At 42.5% G+C, this 12,248-nt stretch overlaps 1 long non-coding RNA gene across 1 annotated transcript; it reads right to left on the reverse strand.

Moving 5' to 3' along the window:
* Positions 1–7,809: 7,809 nt before the first annotated feature.
* LOC132512738 (uncharacterized) lies at positions 7,810–11,976 on the reverse strand. Its single transcript, XR_009538308.1, has 3 exons — positions 11,853–11,976; positions 11,449–11,626; positions 7,810–8,463 (listed from the first exon to the last, which is right to left on the reverse strand). It is a non-coding gene; the product is annotated as an uncharacterized LOC132512738 (long non-coding RNA).
* Between the last annotated feature and the right edge of the window lie 272 nt (positions 11,977–12,248).

Genomic DNA, 12,248 nt, shown 5'->3' on the forward strand with positions numbered 1-12,248 from the left:
GTTTTGATTTGCATTTCTCTAATAATTAGTGATGTTGAGCAGCTTTTCATGTGCTTCTTGGCCATCTGTATGTCTTCTTTGGAGAAATGTCTATTTAGGTCTTTTGCCCACTTTTGGATTGGGTTGTTTGTTTTTTTAATATTGAGCTGCATGAGTTGTTTATATACATTGGAGATTAATCCTTTGTCCGTTGATTCGTTTGTAAATATTTTCTCCCATTCTGAGGGTTGTCTTTTCGTCTTGTTTGTAGTTTCCTTGCTTTGCAAAAGCTTTTAAGTTTCATTAGGTCCCATTTGTTTGTTTTTGTTTTTATTTCCATTTCTCTAGGAGGTGGATCAAAAAAGATCTTGCTGCGATTTATGTGAAAGAGTGTTCTTCCTATGTTTTCCTCTAAGAGTTTTATAGTGTCCGATCTTACATTTAGGTCTCTAATCCATTTTGAGTTTATTTTTGTGTATGGTGTTAGGGAGTGTTCTAATTTCATTCTTTTACATGTAGCTGTCCAGTTTTCCCAGCACCACTTATTGAAGAGGCTGTCTTTTCTCCGTTGTATATCCTTGCCTCCTTTGTCATAGATTAGTTGACCATAGGTGTGTGGGTTTATCTCTGGCTTTCTATCCTGTTCCATTGATCTATATTTCTGTTTTTGTGCCAGTATCATACTGTCTTGATTACTGTAGCTTTGTAGTATAGTCTGAAGTCAGGGAGTCTGATTCCTCCATCTCCATTTTTTCCCCTCAAGACTGCTTTGGCTATTCGGGGTCTTCTGTGTCTCCATACAAATTTTAAGATTTTTTGTCCTAGTTCTGTAAAAAATGCCATTGGTAATTTGATAGGGATTGCATTGAATCTGTAGATTGCTTTGGGTAGTATAGTCATTTCCACAATATTGATTCTTCCAATCCAAGAACATGGTATATCTCTCCGTCTGTTTGTATCATCTTTAATTTCTTTCATCAGTGTCTTATAGTTTTCTGCATACAGGTCTTTTGTCTCCCTAGGTAGGTTTATTCTTAGGTATTTTATTCTTTTTGTTGCAATGGTAAATGGGAGTGTTTCCTTAATTTCTCTTTCAGATTTTTCATCATTGGTGTATAGGAATGCAAGAGATTTCTGTGCATTGATTTTGTATCCTGCAACTTTACCAAATTCATTGATTAGCTCTAGTAGTTTTCTGGTGACATCTTTAGGATTCTCTATGTATAGTATCATGTCATCTGAAAACAGTGACCGTTTTACTTTTCTTTTCCAATTTGTATTCCTTTTATTTCTTTTTCTTCTCTGATGGCCATGGCTAGGACTTCCAAAACTATGTTGAATAATAGTGGTGAGAGTGGACATTCTTGTCTTGTTCCAGAGCTCAGAGGAAATGCTTTCAGTTTTTCACCATTGAGAACGACGTTTGCTGTGGGTTTTTCATATATGGCCTTTATTATGTTGAGGTAGGTTCCCTCTATGCCCACTTTCTGGAAAGCTTTTATCATATATGGGTATTGAATTTTGTCAAAAGCTTTTTCTATATCTATTGAGATGATCATATGGTTTTTATTCTTCAATTTGTTAATATGGTGTATCACATTGATTGATTTGCATATATTGAAGAATCCTTGCATTCTGGGATAAATCCCACTTGATCACGGTGTATGATCCTTTTAATGTGTTGTTGGATTCTGTTTGCTAGTATTTTGTTGAAGATTTTTGCGTCTATATTCATCAGTGATATTGGTCTGTAATTTTCTTTTTTTGTAGTATCTTTGTCTGGTTTTGATATCAGGGTGATGGTGGCCTCATAGAATGAGTTTGGGAGTGTTCCTTCCTCCGCAATCTTTTGGAAGAGTTTGAGAAAGATGGATGTTAGCTCTTCTCTAAATGTTTGATAGAATTCACCTGTGAAGTCATCTGGTCCTGGACTTTTGTTTGTTGGAAGATTTTTAATCAGTTTCAATTTCATTACTTGTGATTGGTCTGTTCATACTTTCTATTTCTTCCTGGTTCAGTCTTGGAAGGTTATACCTTTCTAAGAATTTGTCCATTTCTTCCAGGTTGTCCATTTAAATGGCATAGAGTTGCTTGTAGTAGTCTCTTAGGATGCTTTGTATTTCTGCAGTGTCTGTTGTAACTTCTCCTTTTTCATTTCTAATTTTATTGATTTGAGTCCTCTCCCTCTTTTGCTTGATGAATCTGGCTAATGGTTTATCAATTTTGTTTATCTTCTCAAAGAACCAGCTTTTAGTTTTATTGATCTTTGCTCTTGTTTTCTTTGTTTCTAATTCATTTATTTCTGCTCTGATCTTTATGACTTCTTTCCTTCTGCTAACTTTGGGTTTTGTATGTTCTTCTTTCTCTAGCTCCTTTAGATTGTTTATTTGAGATTTTTCTTGTTTCTTGAGGTAGGCTTGCATTGCTATAAACTTCCCTCTTAGAACTGCTTTTGCTGCAACCCATAGGTTTTGGAACGTCATGTTTTCGTTGTAGGTATTTTTTTAATTTCTTCAGGGATTTCTTGGTTATTTGGTAACGTATTGTTTACCCTCCATGTGTTTGTGTTTTTTACATTTTTCCGTGTAACTGATTTCTAATCTCATAATGTTGTGCTTGATATGATTTCAATTTTCTTAAATTTACTGAGGCTTGATTTGTGACCCAAGATGTGATCTCTCCTGGAGAATGTTCCGTGTGCCCTTGAGAAGAAAGTGTAATCTGTTGTTTTTGGATGGAATGTCCTATAAATATCAATTAAATCTACCTGATATATTGTGTCACTTAAAGTTTGTGTTTCCTTATTAATTTTCTGTTTGGATGATCTGTCCATTGGTGTAAGTGAGGTGTTAAAGTCCCCCACTATTATTGTGTTACTGTCGATTTCCTCTTTTATAGCTGTTAGCAGTTTTCTTATGTATTGAGGTGTATTGAGGTGCTCCTATGTTAGGTGCATATATATTTATAATTGTTATATCTTCTTCTTGGATTGATCCCTTGATCATTATGTAGTGTCCTTCCTTGTCTCTTGTAACATTCTTTATTTTAAAGTCTATTTTTTCTGATATGAGTATTGCTACTCCAGCTTTCTTTTGATTTTCATTTGTATGGAATATCTTTTTCCATCCCCTCACTTTCAGTCTGTATGTGTCCCTAGGTCTGAAGTGGGTCTCTTGTAGACAGCATATATATGGGTCTTGTTTATGTATCCATTCAGTGAGCCTGTTTCTTTTGGTTGGAGCATTTAATCCATTCATGTTTAAGGTAATTATCGATATGTATGTTCCTGTTACCATTTTCTTAATTGTAATGGGTTTGTTTTGTAGGTCCTTTTCTTCTCTTGTGTTTCCCACTTAGAGAAGTTCCTTTAGCATTTGTTGTAGAGCTGGTTTGGTGGTGCTGAATTGTCTTAGCTTTTGCTTGTCTGTAAAGGTTTTAATTTGTCGAATCTGAATGAGATCCTTGCTGGGTAAAGTAATCTTGGTTGTAGGTTCTTCCTTTTCATCACTTTAAATATATCATGCCACTCCCTTCTGGCTTGTAGAGTTTCTGCTGAGAAATCAGCTGTTAACCTTATGGGAGTTCTCTTGTATGTTATTTGGCTTTTTTCCCTTGTTGCTTTCACTAATTTTTCTTTGTCTTTAATTTTTGTCAGTTTGATTACTATGTGTCTTGGTGTATTTCTCCTTGGGTTTATCCTGCCTGGGACTCTCTGTACTTCCTGGGCTTGGGTGTCTAATTCCTTTCCCATGTTAGGGAAGTTTTTGACTATAATCTCTTCAAATAATTTCTCGGGTCCTTTCTCTCTCTCTTCTCCTTCTGGGACCCCTTTAATGTTAATGTTGTTGCATTTAATGTTGTCCCAGACGTGTCTTAGGCTGTCTTCATTTCTTTTCATTATTTTTTCTTTATTCTGTTCCATGGCAGTGAATTCCACCTTTCTGTCTTCCAGGTCACTTATCCATTCTTCTGCCTCAGTTATTCTGCTATTGATTCCTTCTACTGTATTTTTCATTTCAGTTATTGTATTGTTCCTCTCTGATCATTTGTTCTTTAATTCTTCTAGGTATTTGTTAAACATTTCTTGCATCTTCTCGATCTTTGCCTCCATTCTTTTTCCGAGGTCCTGGATCATCTTCACTGTCATTATTCTGAATTCTTTTTCTGGAAGATTGCCTATCTCCACTTCATTTAGTCGCTTTTCTGGGGTTTTATCTTGTTCCTTCATCTGGTACATAGCCGTCTGCCTTTTCATCTTGCCTATCTTTCTGTGAATGTGGTTTTTGTTCCACAGGCTGCAGGATTGTAGTTCTTCTTGCTTCTGCTGTTTGCCGTCTGGTGGATGAGGCTATCTAAGAGGCTTGTGCAAGCTTCCGGATGGGAGGGACTGGTGGTGGGTAGAGCTGGCTGTTGCTCTGGTGGGCAGAGCTCAGTAAAACTTTAATCCGCTTGTCTGCTGATGGATGGGGCTGGGTTCCCTCCCTGTTGGTTGTTTGGCCTGAGGCAATCCAACACTGGGGCCTACCCCGGCTCTTTGATGGGGCTAATGGCAGACTCTGGGAGGGCTCAAGCCAAGGAGTACTTCCCAGAACTTCTGCTGCCCATGTCTCACGGTGCCTCATGGTGAGACACAGGCAACCTCCACCTCTGCAGGAGACCCTCCAACACTAGCAAGTAGGTCTGGTTCAGTCTCCTATGGGGTCACTGCTCCTTCCCCTGGGTCCTGATGCGCACACTACTTTGTGTGTGTCCTCCAAGAGTGGAGTCTCTGTTTCCCCCAGTCCTGTTGAAGTCCTGCAATCAAATCCCACTAGCCTTCAATGTCTGATTCTCTAGGAATTCCTCTTCCCATTGCTAGACATCAGGTTGGGAAGCCTGACGTGGGGCTCAGAACCTTCTCTCCAGTGGGTGGACTCCTGTGGTATAAGTGTTTTCCAGTTTGTGAGTCACCCACCCAGTGGTTATGGGATTTGATTTTATTGTGGTTGCTCCCCTCCTACCATCTCATTGAAGCTTCTCCTTTGTCTTTGGATGTGGGGTATCTTTTCTGGTGAGTTCCAGTCCCTTCCTGTCGATGATTGTTCAGCAGTTAGTTGTGATTCCAGTGCTCTCACAAGAAGAAGTGAACACACATCCTTCTACTCTGCCATCTTGAACCAATCTCCTGAAGCTTTCCTCTTGTCATCACTGATGACATGGTTTAATAGTGTCTGAAAGTCATTGTTACCATCCATCTTCTGCTTGGCCAGCCTGGAATGAGGTTGTATTCAGCTGACAGCAGCAGAAGGATGCACATAACCACATTCTTCATGGTGTCAAACTGCCTTTTTTAAAAAATAAATATATTTATTTATTTTTGGCTGGGTTGGGTCTTTGCTGCTGTGTGCGGGCTTTCTCTAGTTGTGGCGAGCCGGGCTACTCTTTGTTGTGGTGCATGGACCTCTCACTGCGGGGGCTTCTCTCGTTGCGGAACATGGGCTCTAGGAGTGCAGGCTTCAGTAGTTGCAGTGCATGGGCTCAGTAGTTGTAGCTCGTGGGCTCTAGAGCACAGGTTCAATAGTTGTGGCACACAGGCTTAGTTGCTCCGTGGCATGTGGGATCTTCCCAGACCACAGATTGAACCCGTGTCCCTTGCTTTGGCAGGCAGATTCTTAACCAGTGTGCCACCAGGGAAGTCCCGAGACTGCCTTCTTATTAGAACTGGAAGAAAGAAGAAAGGATGATGGGTTAGTCCTCTCATGATTCCCTGGGCTGGAATTGCTGAAGAGCTGATATTTCCGTATAAAATTGTCTTTGCAGAAATCAACTTTTCCGAATTCACTGGGAATGCAGAGCCAGGGGTCTGGCTGCATTGAGATGAAAGGGTTCATTGGGACCAAATTGGTTTTTGCCACTTTGCTACTTAGCAGAGCTGTAATGCTAAAGTCTCTCAGGGTTTTTAGTTTTTACAAGGTAATTATTTTCAGAGTCAAAAAGGTGCAGGTTCCCTTACCGAAAACCTCCTGATGCAAGAGAAATGAGATCTTGTTATACATTTCTCAGATCACTCTGCTTCCTCTGTCTAAATCCACTCTGCTGGTAAAGTGAAAACCACAGCTTCATTCCCAGGTATACAGAATGACAGTAATCACACCAAATGTTAATGTGATGAATCCATTTAAATAGAGATAAATTCCAAATGCAAATATATTTTTATTTTGAATGTAACACACTTACGAAGAAAATGCCTATGCTTTTAGAATAGAAGGCAGATTTCTGAACCACCTCTCCACAACCCTGATTAAATAAAAGATTTGCTGAGAGCGAATAGCGTCAGTTGAAAAACAGTGGCAAGAACCTACTTAGTGGTTCCTATCTTTTAATCCATATTGACAGCACAAAAAGTGTACTTTAATTATGATTTCCAAATCTCACCTTGATACTCTGTGAAGTAAAAGAGAAAACCCTACATTCTGATATGTACCATAGTTACTTTGTATTTTTCAGGTGCTCTAAGGCGCTTTATTCCCAAAGGTTGCTGATATAAGGATTCCTCGGAGACAGAGTGGCAGGTAGAGCCCTGCGCTAAGAGCCCCAAGGCCTGAACCAAACTGGAGTCAGATGTATCCACTATTGAAGCCACAGGCCACAGGGAAGGAGACCAAGGGTGGGACTTGGTTTGTGGAGCTGTAAGTTGCACCTTGTGGATAGAAAGCATCCCCCTGACTTCAGGTTGGTCTTATGGCTGAGGTGTAGCACTATGGCTACACCAAATGGATATTCAGAGCAAAAGTTAGGAGGTTTATGCCCTCTTCACCAGCAACAATTAGAATTTTCATCACCTAATTTGAGCCTCTAAGTAAATGAACGTAATCTCTAGAAAATTGAAACTGCACAAATAAACAGTGGAAGGAAAGGAGAAAGGTGGTTTGAATGCAAGGGATATCTTTCTAAAATGCAAGATGAAGGTGATGTCGACTCAGAATCTTTGCCTCAATCTTTCCAAGGCCATCATAAAACTAAGTTCTGTAAAGGAACACAAAGAGACTAAAGAAACAGACTCCTAACTAGCTCACATAATGAACGGCTCATCCTTGCCGCCTGAAGCACCATCCCTGATTGAAGGGCGCTGTGAACTCTGCTCCCAACTTGCCAGCCCGGGCAGCTGAGATTGATGTGTAGACTGGGAACATGAACCCTGGGCTTCAGGAGCAGCTTGAGGTCAAGTCAGAATTTGTTTCTGTCCTGCCTTTCAATGCTTTGTTTTTATATGAGCCATCCATACTAACGACTCAGCATTGCTGGGCCTGGGAGAGCCGGGGGTGGACACCTTCAAGGAGACTCATTCAGGATGTAAATTCATTAGCTATGTGGAGGGCTGGGGCTTTTCCTATAAGGATCAATGAAAGCTGGAAATTCCCAGTTTAACCACTGACCAGGCCCTTCTACCCCACCACCCCACCAAATCCCGCCCCACCCTGATGGTTGCTCTAACCAAAATAAATCATAAATGTGTAAAGCTCAACAGTCAGCCTATTCAGAGTCACTGCCACCCATTTCTAAAGCCCAGGCCGATGTAGAGTAACCCAAGATTTCAATTCTCTTCAAGGGGCTACTGCACATCCTTGGTGACAATTAAATCACAGAACCTGTGTAAGTAAGATTTTTATTTTTTTTACTCTATTTGCTTTATTGTTTGCTGTTTCTCTTCCATATACATCTTGATCGACATGTATTGATGGGATGTGATCATCGTACCTAAATGAAGGATAGTTCTTTAACATACTAACGTTGACAACAACTAATTAATGCCTTTCCTTTGTAAAGCATTTAGAGTTTCCACCAAATATCTTCACATGAATCATCTCTTTTATTTTCAGAACCATATCGTAGGCAGGACGTGCATTATTATTGACATTAAGTGAATAAAGAAACTGAGACTTCCTGGAGGTTAATAGGGTTGCCTTGAGTAACAGAAATGATTGGCGTTGGTAGTAGGATTAGGACAGACTCCAAGTCCAATACTTTTTCCAAGCCATCCCACTGTCTCTACGAAGAAATCTTTCCTTCTCTGGAAAGCTTTGAATGTTATAAATTGTTTAAGTGCTTAATATTTTGTTTGATGGAAATGAAATACAGCTAACACTTGTTGAGTCATGACTAAGTCGAGTCATCGTACAGAGTATCAAGTGCTCAACGTGAACTTCCTCATTTATGGGGTGGGTGTTATTATCCCTGTTGTTATAGATGAGGAAACCGAGCACAGAGAGGCTTTTGCAATTTGCCCAAACCACACAGCAGGTAAGTAGCAAGGATTTGAAAACAGTCGGCATGACTCCAGAGCCTCCCAGCCTCATCCGTCTGCTGAGGCAGGCAGGTTTGCAACTTCTCGAATTGATAATCGAAGAACCACAGGTCCAGTTGCTGGTAGGCAGAACTGTCGACATTGCCAAAATGTTTGGGATCGTTTGGGCCCGTGTTGATTGTTCCAGCTAGGAGGCCAAGCTGGAATCAAAAGAAATAAGCAATAGAAATAAACCAAATAACCAAAAGAAACCAGACACTCTGTTGCGAGATGGGGTTCCTCCCCCTGCTACTCTCCCACCCTGCGATAGCCTTCCTTCCCAATCAGTTTTTTCTCCACAGTAGCACCAGTATTACTCCTGTTTCTGATACCAAAAACCACTAAGTGCCTTCTCCCTCAGGTCCCATATCCAGTCAGCTGTCAGGAATTCCTATTTCGTGGTTGTGTGCGTCTCTAGAACCTGCTTCTTCCTCTTCTCCCCTTCTGCCATGACCACAGTCCAGTTGAATAACTAGACAATAGCCTCTCCAGCTTCAGACACTTCCCACAGTGTAGTCAATGTTGTCCCCAAGCATCCTAAAAACACAGCTGTCCTCACCTCTTCCCATGCTACGCTCCTGCATGTGGCACCCCATTGTCTATCACAAGCCCTGTGGTTAACATCTTCCACTGCCTAGCTCTTCCGTTTTCTGCCCATTTTCCCACCAACCCATTGTCTCTGGCTTCTCCTTTCTTTTTTCTTTTTGGCTGCACCACATGGCATACAGGATCCTGTTCCCCGACCGGGGATCAAACCTGCGCCCTCTGCAGCGGAAGCGCAGAGTCTTAACCACTGGACCGCCAGGGAAGTCCCCCCTTCCTTCTTCTCTTGTCAAGTAGGTCTCACAGTCCCCGGCACATGTCCACGAGTCCATTGCCTCACCTCGTGCCTTCATTGTTATTTTCCCCGTCCTGTTACTTCTCTTCCTTCATGCTTATCTCAAGCTAGACATCCCTCCAGTCTGTGAAATCTTCTCATATTCTTCCTTCTTGGATTCCTATTGTTCCTACAGAAAGCGCCACAGAGTTTAGAGTGTTTAATTTTGTTTTCTAATTGTCTCACTATTTATCTCCTCCGCTGGACTGTAAGTTTCCTAGGTCAAGGACCCTCTCATATTTTTTTTTTCATGATCGTCACTGGGCATAATGGAGTATTGGACTCAGAGGAGGCGCTTGTTTGGTGGACTGATTTCACTTGGTGGAGGGACTTGGCATCAGACCAGAAGGCAAATGAGCATTGGCTGATTCAGTAGCTCTGATGAGCAATCCAGTGACCTTGTTCCACAAGGGTTACTTCTCTAATACTTGATGCCAACGACAAATTCGAATGAAGGTCAGGATATTACAAACCAGACAATTTATTTTCTGTAGTAGAGTTGTCTTTTCCCTACCTCTTAAGCATCTGAGGAACCCATCTTTTCTGATTCCTTTCCCAGGTCGCAGTGGCTGTTCTCTAAGGAGGTATGATAATGGGGCGGGGTGAGAGGGGGTAAACTGAGTCGTCCAAGTGAAAGACCACCGCAAGTAGAATCTGATTTATAATCTCCAAAGTAATACATTAGAGACTGGAAAGTAGCTCAGGGCAGATGTTTCAGAATAATTCATGAAACAGTTTTTTACCAGGAGAGAAGTTGTTGGACACTGCGAAGCCTTTTTCAGAATCAGACTGTTCAAGTTGCCCCAGGCAGATTTCAGAGAGACTAGCACTTTGGAAATCTAATAGCAGAAGTAATCGAGTTAGTATATATGGACACATTTGAAAAGCGTGTCATACTTTCCAAATTGTGTTCTCAAGCACCATCTTAGGAGTTAAATCCTTTTGAGTTGGAAGGAGTTCTGAAGGTTATATGGTTGAAAGAGGTGTAACATGTCTGGAATACTATTAACATACTTTTCACTTTTGTATTTCATGGGTCGACCTACCCCTTCACTTTCCCATTTTCTCAGACATATGTCCACCTTTAGATCTCTACAGCATGAATGCAAAAAAAAAAAAAATCTAATGTGCAGGTTCTCGCAACCCAAAATGGGAATTTTGTAGGCATAATAGCTGTAAAAACTAGGCTTTGGTGGGAGAGAAATAGGATTTCCTGAATTTATTTAGCTGCCATTTAGCATAACTTGCTAAACAGCCAAGCTTGTAGGTAGGACTCAGATCATAGAACTGCTTCCATGCGTGCAAGGTCTGGTTCTGTCTATGACAACTGGGCCAGGAGGCTTGAATTGTAGAGGCAAGAAACCTGCCCATTTCTGGACCCAAAAGACCATGAGAAGGAGAAGAGAGACAGAGGCTGGAGAGATATTCATCTTGATTTTCTGTCTCTGGGATGCCCGGAGGGGGAGGTGGGTTAGATGTTAAAATCAGCACAAGGCCTCCCCTTCATCTGAGACTGCGTGGAACACGGGCTCCCCACACCCATGTGGGGGTGGCCACATCAGAGTAAACTCAGCAGTGCGGCGTGATTAGACAATGGAAGGGCTAGCATTTAGCTTTCCCAAGCCACCCTCAGTTCCTGTGTGGTGTGGAAGGAACTCAGAATCTCCTGTGTGTCCCTGAAGTGGGGGAGGCACAGATGCCGGTTGGAATCTGGCTAGAGAACATACCAGAGATGAATGACCATAGTGGGGACAAGATGGCACTGTGGGCAAGGGTTACAAAATGAACTGCCTGGACCCTGACCTCACAACCAGACCCAGGGGCTCAACAGCAAGGCAGACCCAGGGGCCCACGGTGCCAAGGGAGAGCCAGAGGCCCAGCACCAAGGGGGACCCAGGGGCGGCCAAACTAGGGAAAAAAAGAAGCTGGACTCCAACTCAACCACGACAGAAAATGAACCACAAGCTACCCAACGCAGCAACAAACACCAGCCTGAAGCCAAGGAACGGGACAAGCTGAACATTCGTCGTCAACAGTCCAGAGAGCAGCCCAGACCAACCACCCTACAGCAGACACGGGGAGGATCCAGAAAATACCATGTGGACGTGAGCCTGCCCCCCTCCACCCCTGAGAAGACCGTCAGGCCCCCTCACACACCCAGGCAAAGACTGAATTATCTAAAGAAAACTGCTCCCGAGCAGGAGATTGGACTGAGATTAAAGGCTGGAGTAAACCTAGTTTCCCACACCACAGTGGGATGGGGACTCACCGAAAAACTCAGCATTTCCACAAGTCTGGGTGCTTTGGTGACGTTGCTCCCCAGCGTGACATTCTTCTTCATGTTATAGTGACTGTGGGAGCAGGTGAAGCGGATGTTACCATCTTCATTTTACATGTGCAGAAGCCAAGGTCCAGAGATGAAATGTCTCGTCCATGGTCAAGAGGCACTGGGTGCAAAACCACAGCAGGAGTTAGACCTTCTGATCCCAGCTCCGTGCTCCTCCCACAGGGCTGAGAGCCCCGCTCGTGACCGGGCAGGAGATGCCCACCTACTCCAGCCCGGGGAACAATGGTGAAAAGTGTTTATGCTCAGAAGCAGCCTTAGGTTTCCCTTTTGGGCCCCAGTCATATCTTCAGTCTTCATTCAGGGGAATGTTACGGCTGAAGATGTACCTTTGGCATATTTGCACCTGGTGGTGGCGTGGCAGTGGCATGATTCTACGTCTGTTCATGATGCCAAATGTTTGGAACCGCACAGAGCTGATAGGACAGTGATGGAACAAAATGTTTCTTTTTCTCTCTTTTCTCCCAAGGATCGCCTAAAATTGAAACCTCTATATTGGCTGCAGTTTTCATCCATCTGCAGAAACACATTAGAAAGAGAAAGAGGTTGGCAACTGACTTCAGGCTTTTCCCCCAGAGTGTTACTTACCTGACTTTAACCAGATGCTATGCCTGTCTCTCCCCTCCATGCTCAGTGGGCAAAAGACAGAAGAAATACAAGGAATGCTTGTAACGCTCTGGACTCTCTCCCCCTCTCTTTTTCTTTCTGTCTTTCCTTTTTTTCTT

This window comes from Lagenorhynchus albirostris, chromosome 21, assembly GCF_949774975.1.
Source record: "Lagenorhynchus albirostris chromosome 21, mLagAlb1.1, whole genome shotgun sequence".
Lineage (NCBI taxonomy): Eukaryota > Metazoa > Chordata > Mammalia > Artiodactyla > Delphinidae > Lagenorhynchus > Lagenorhynchus albirostris.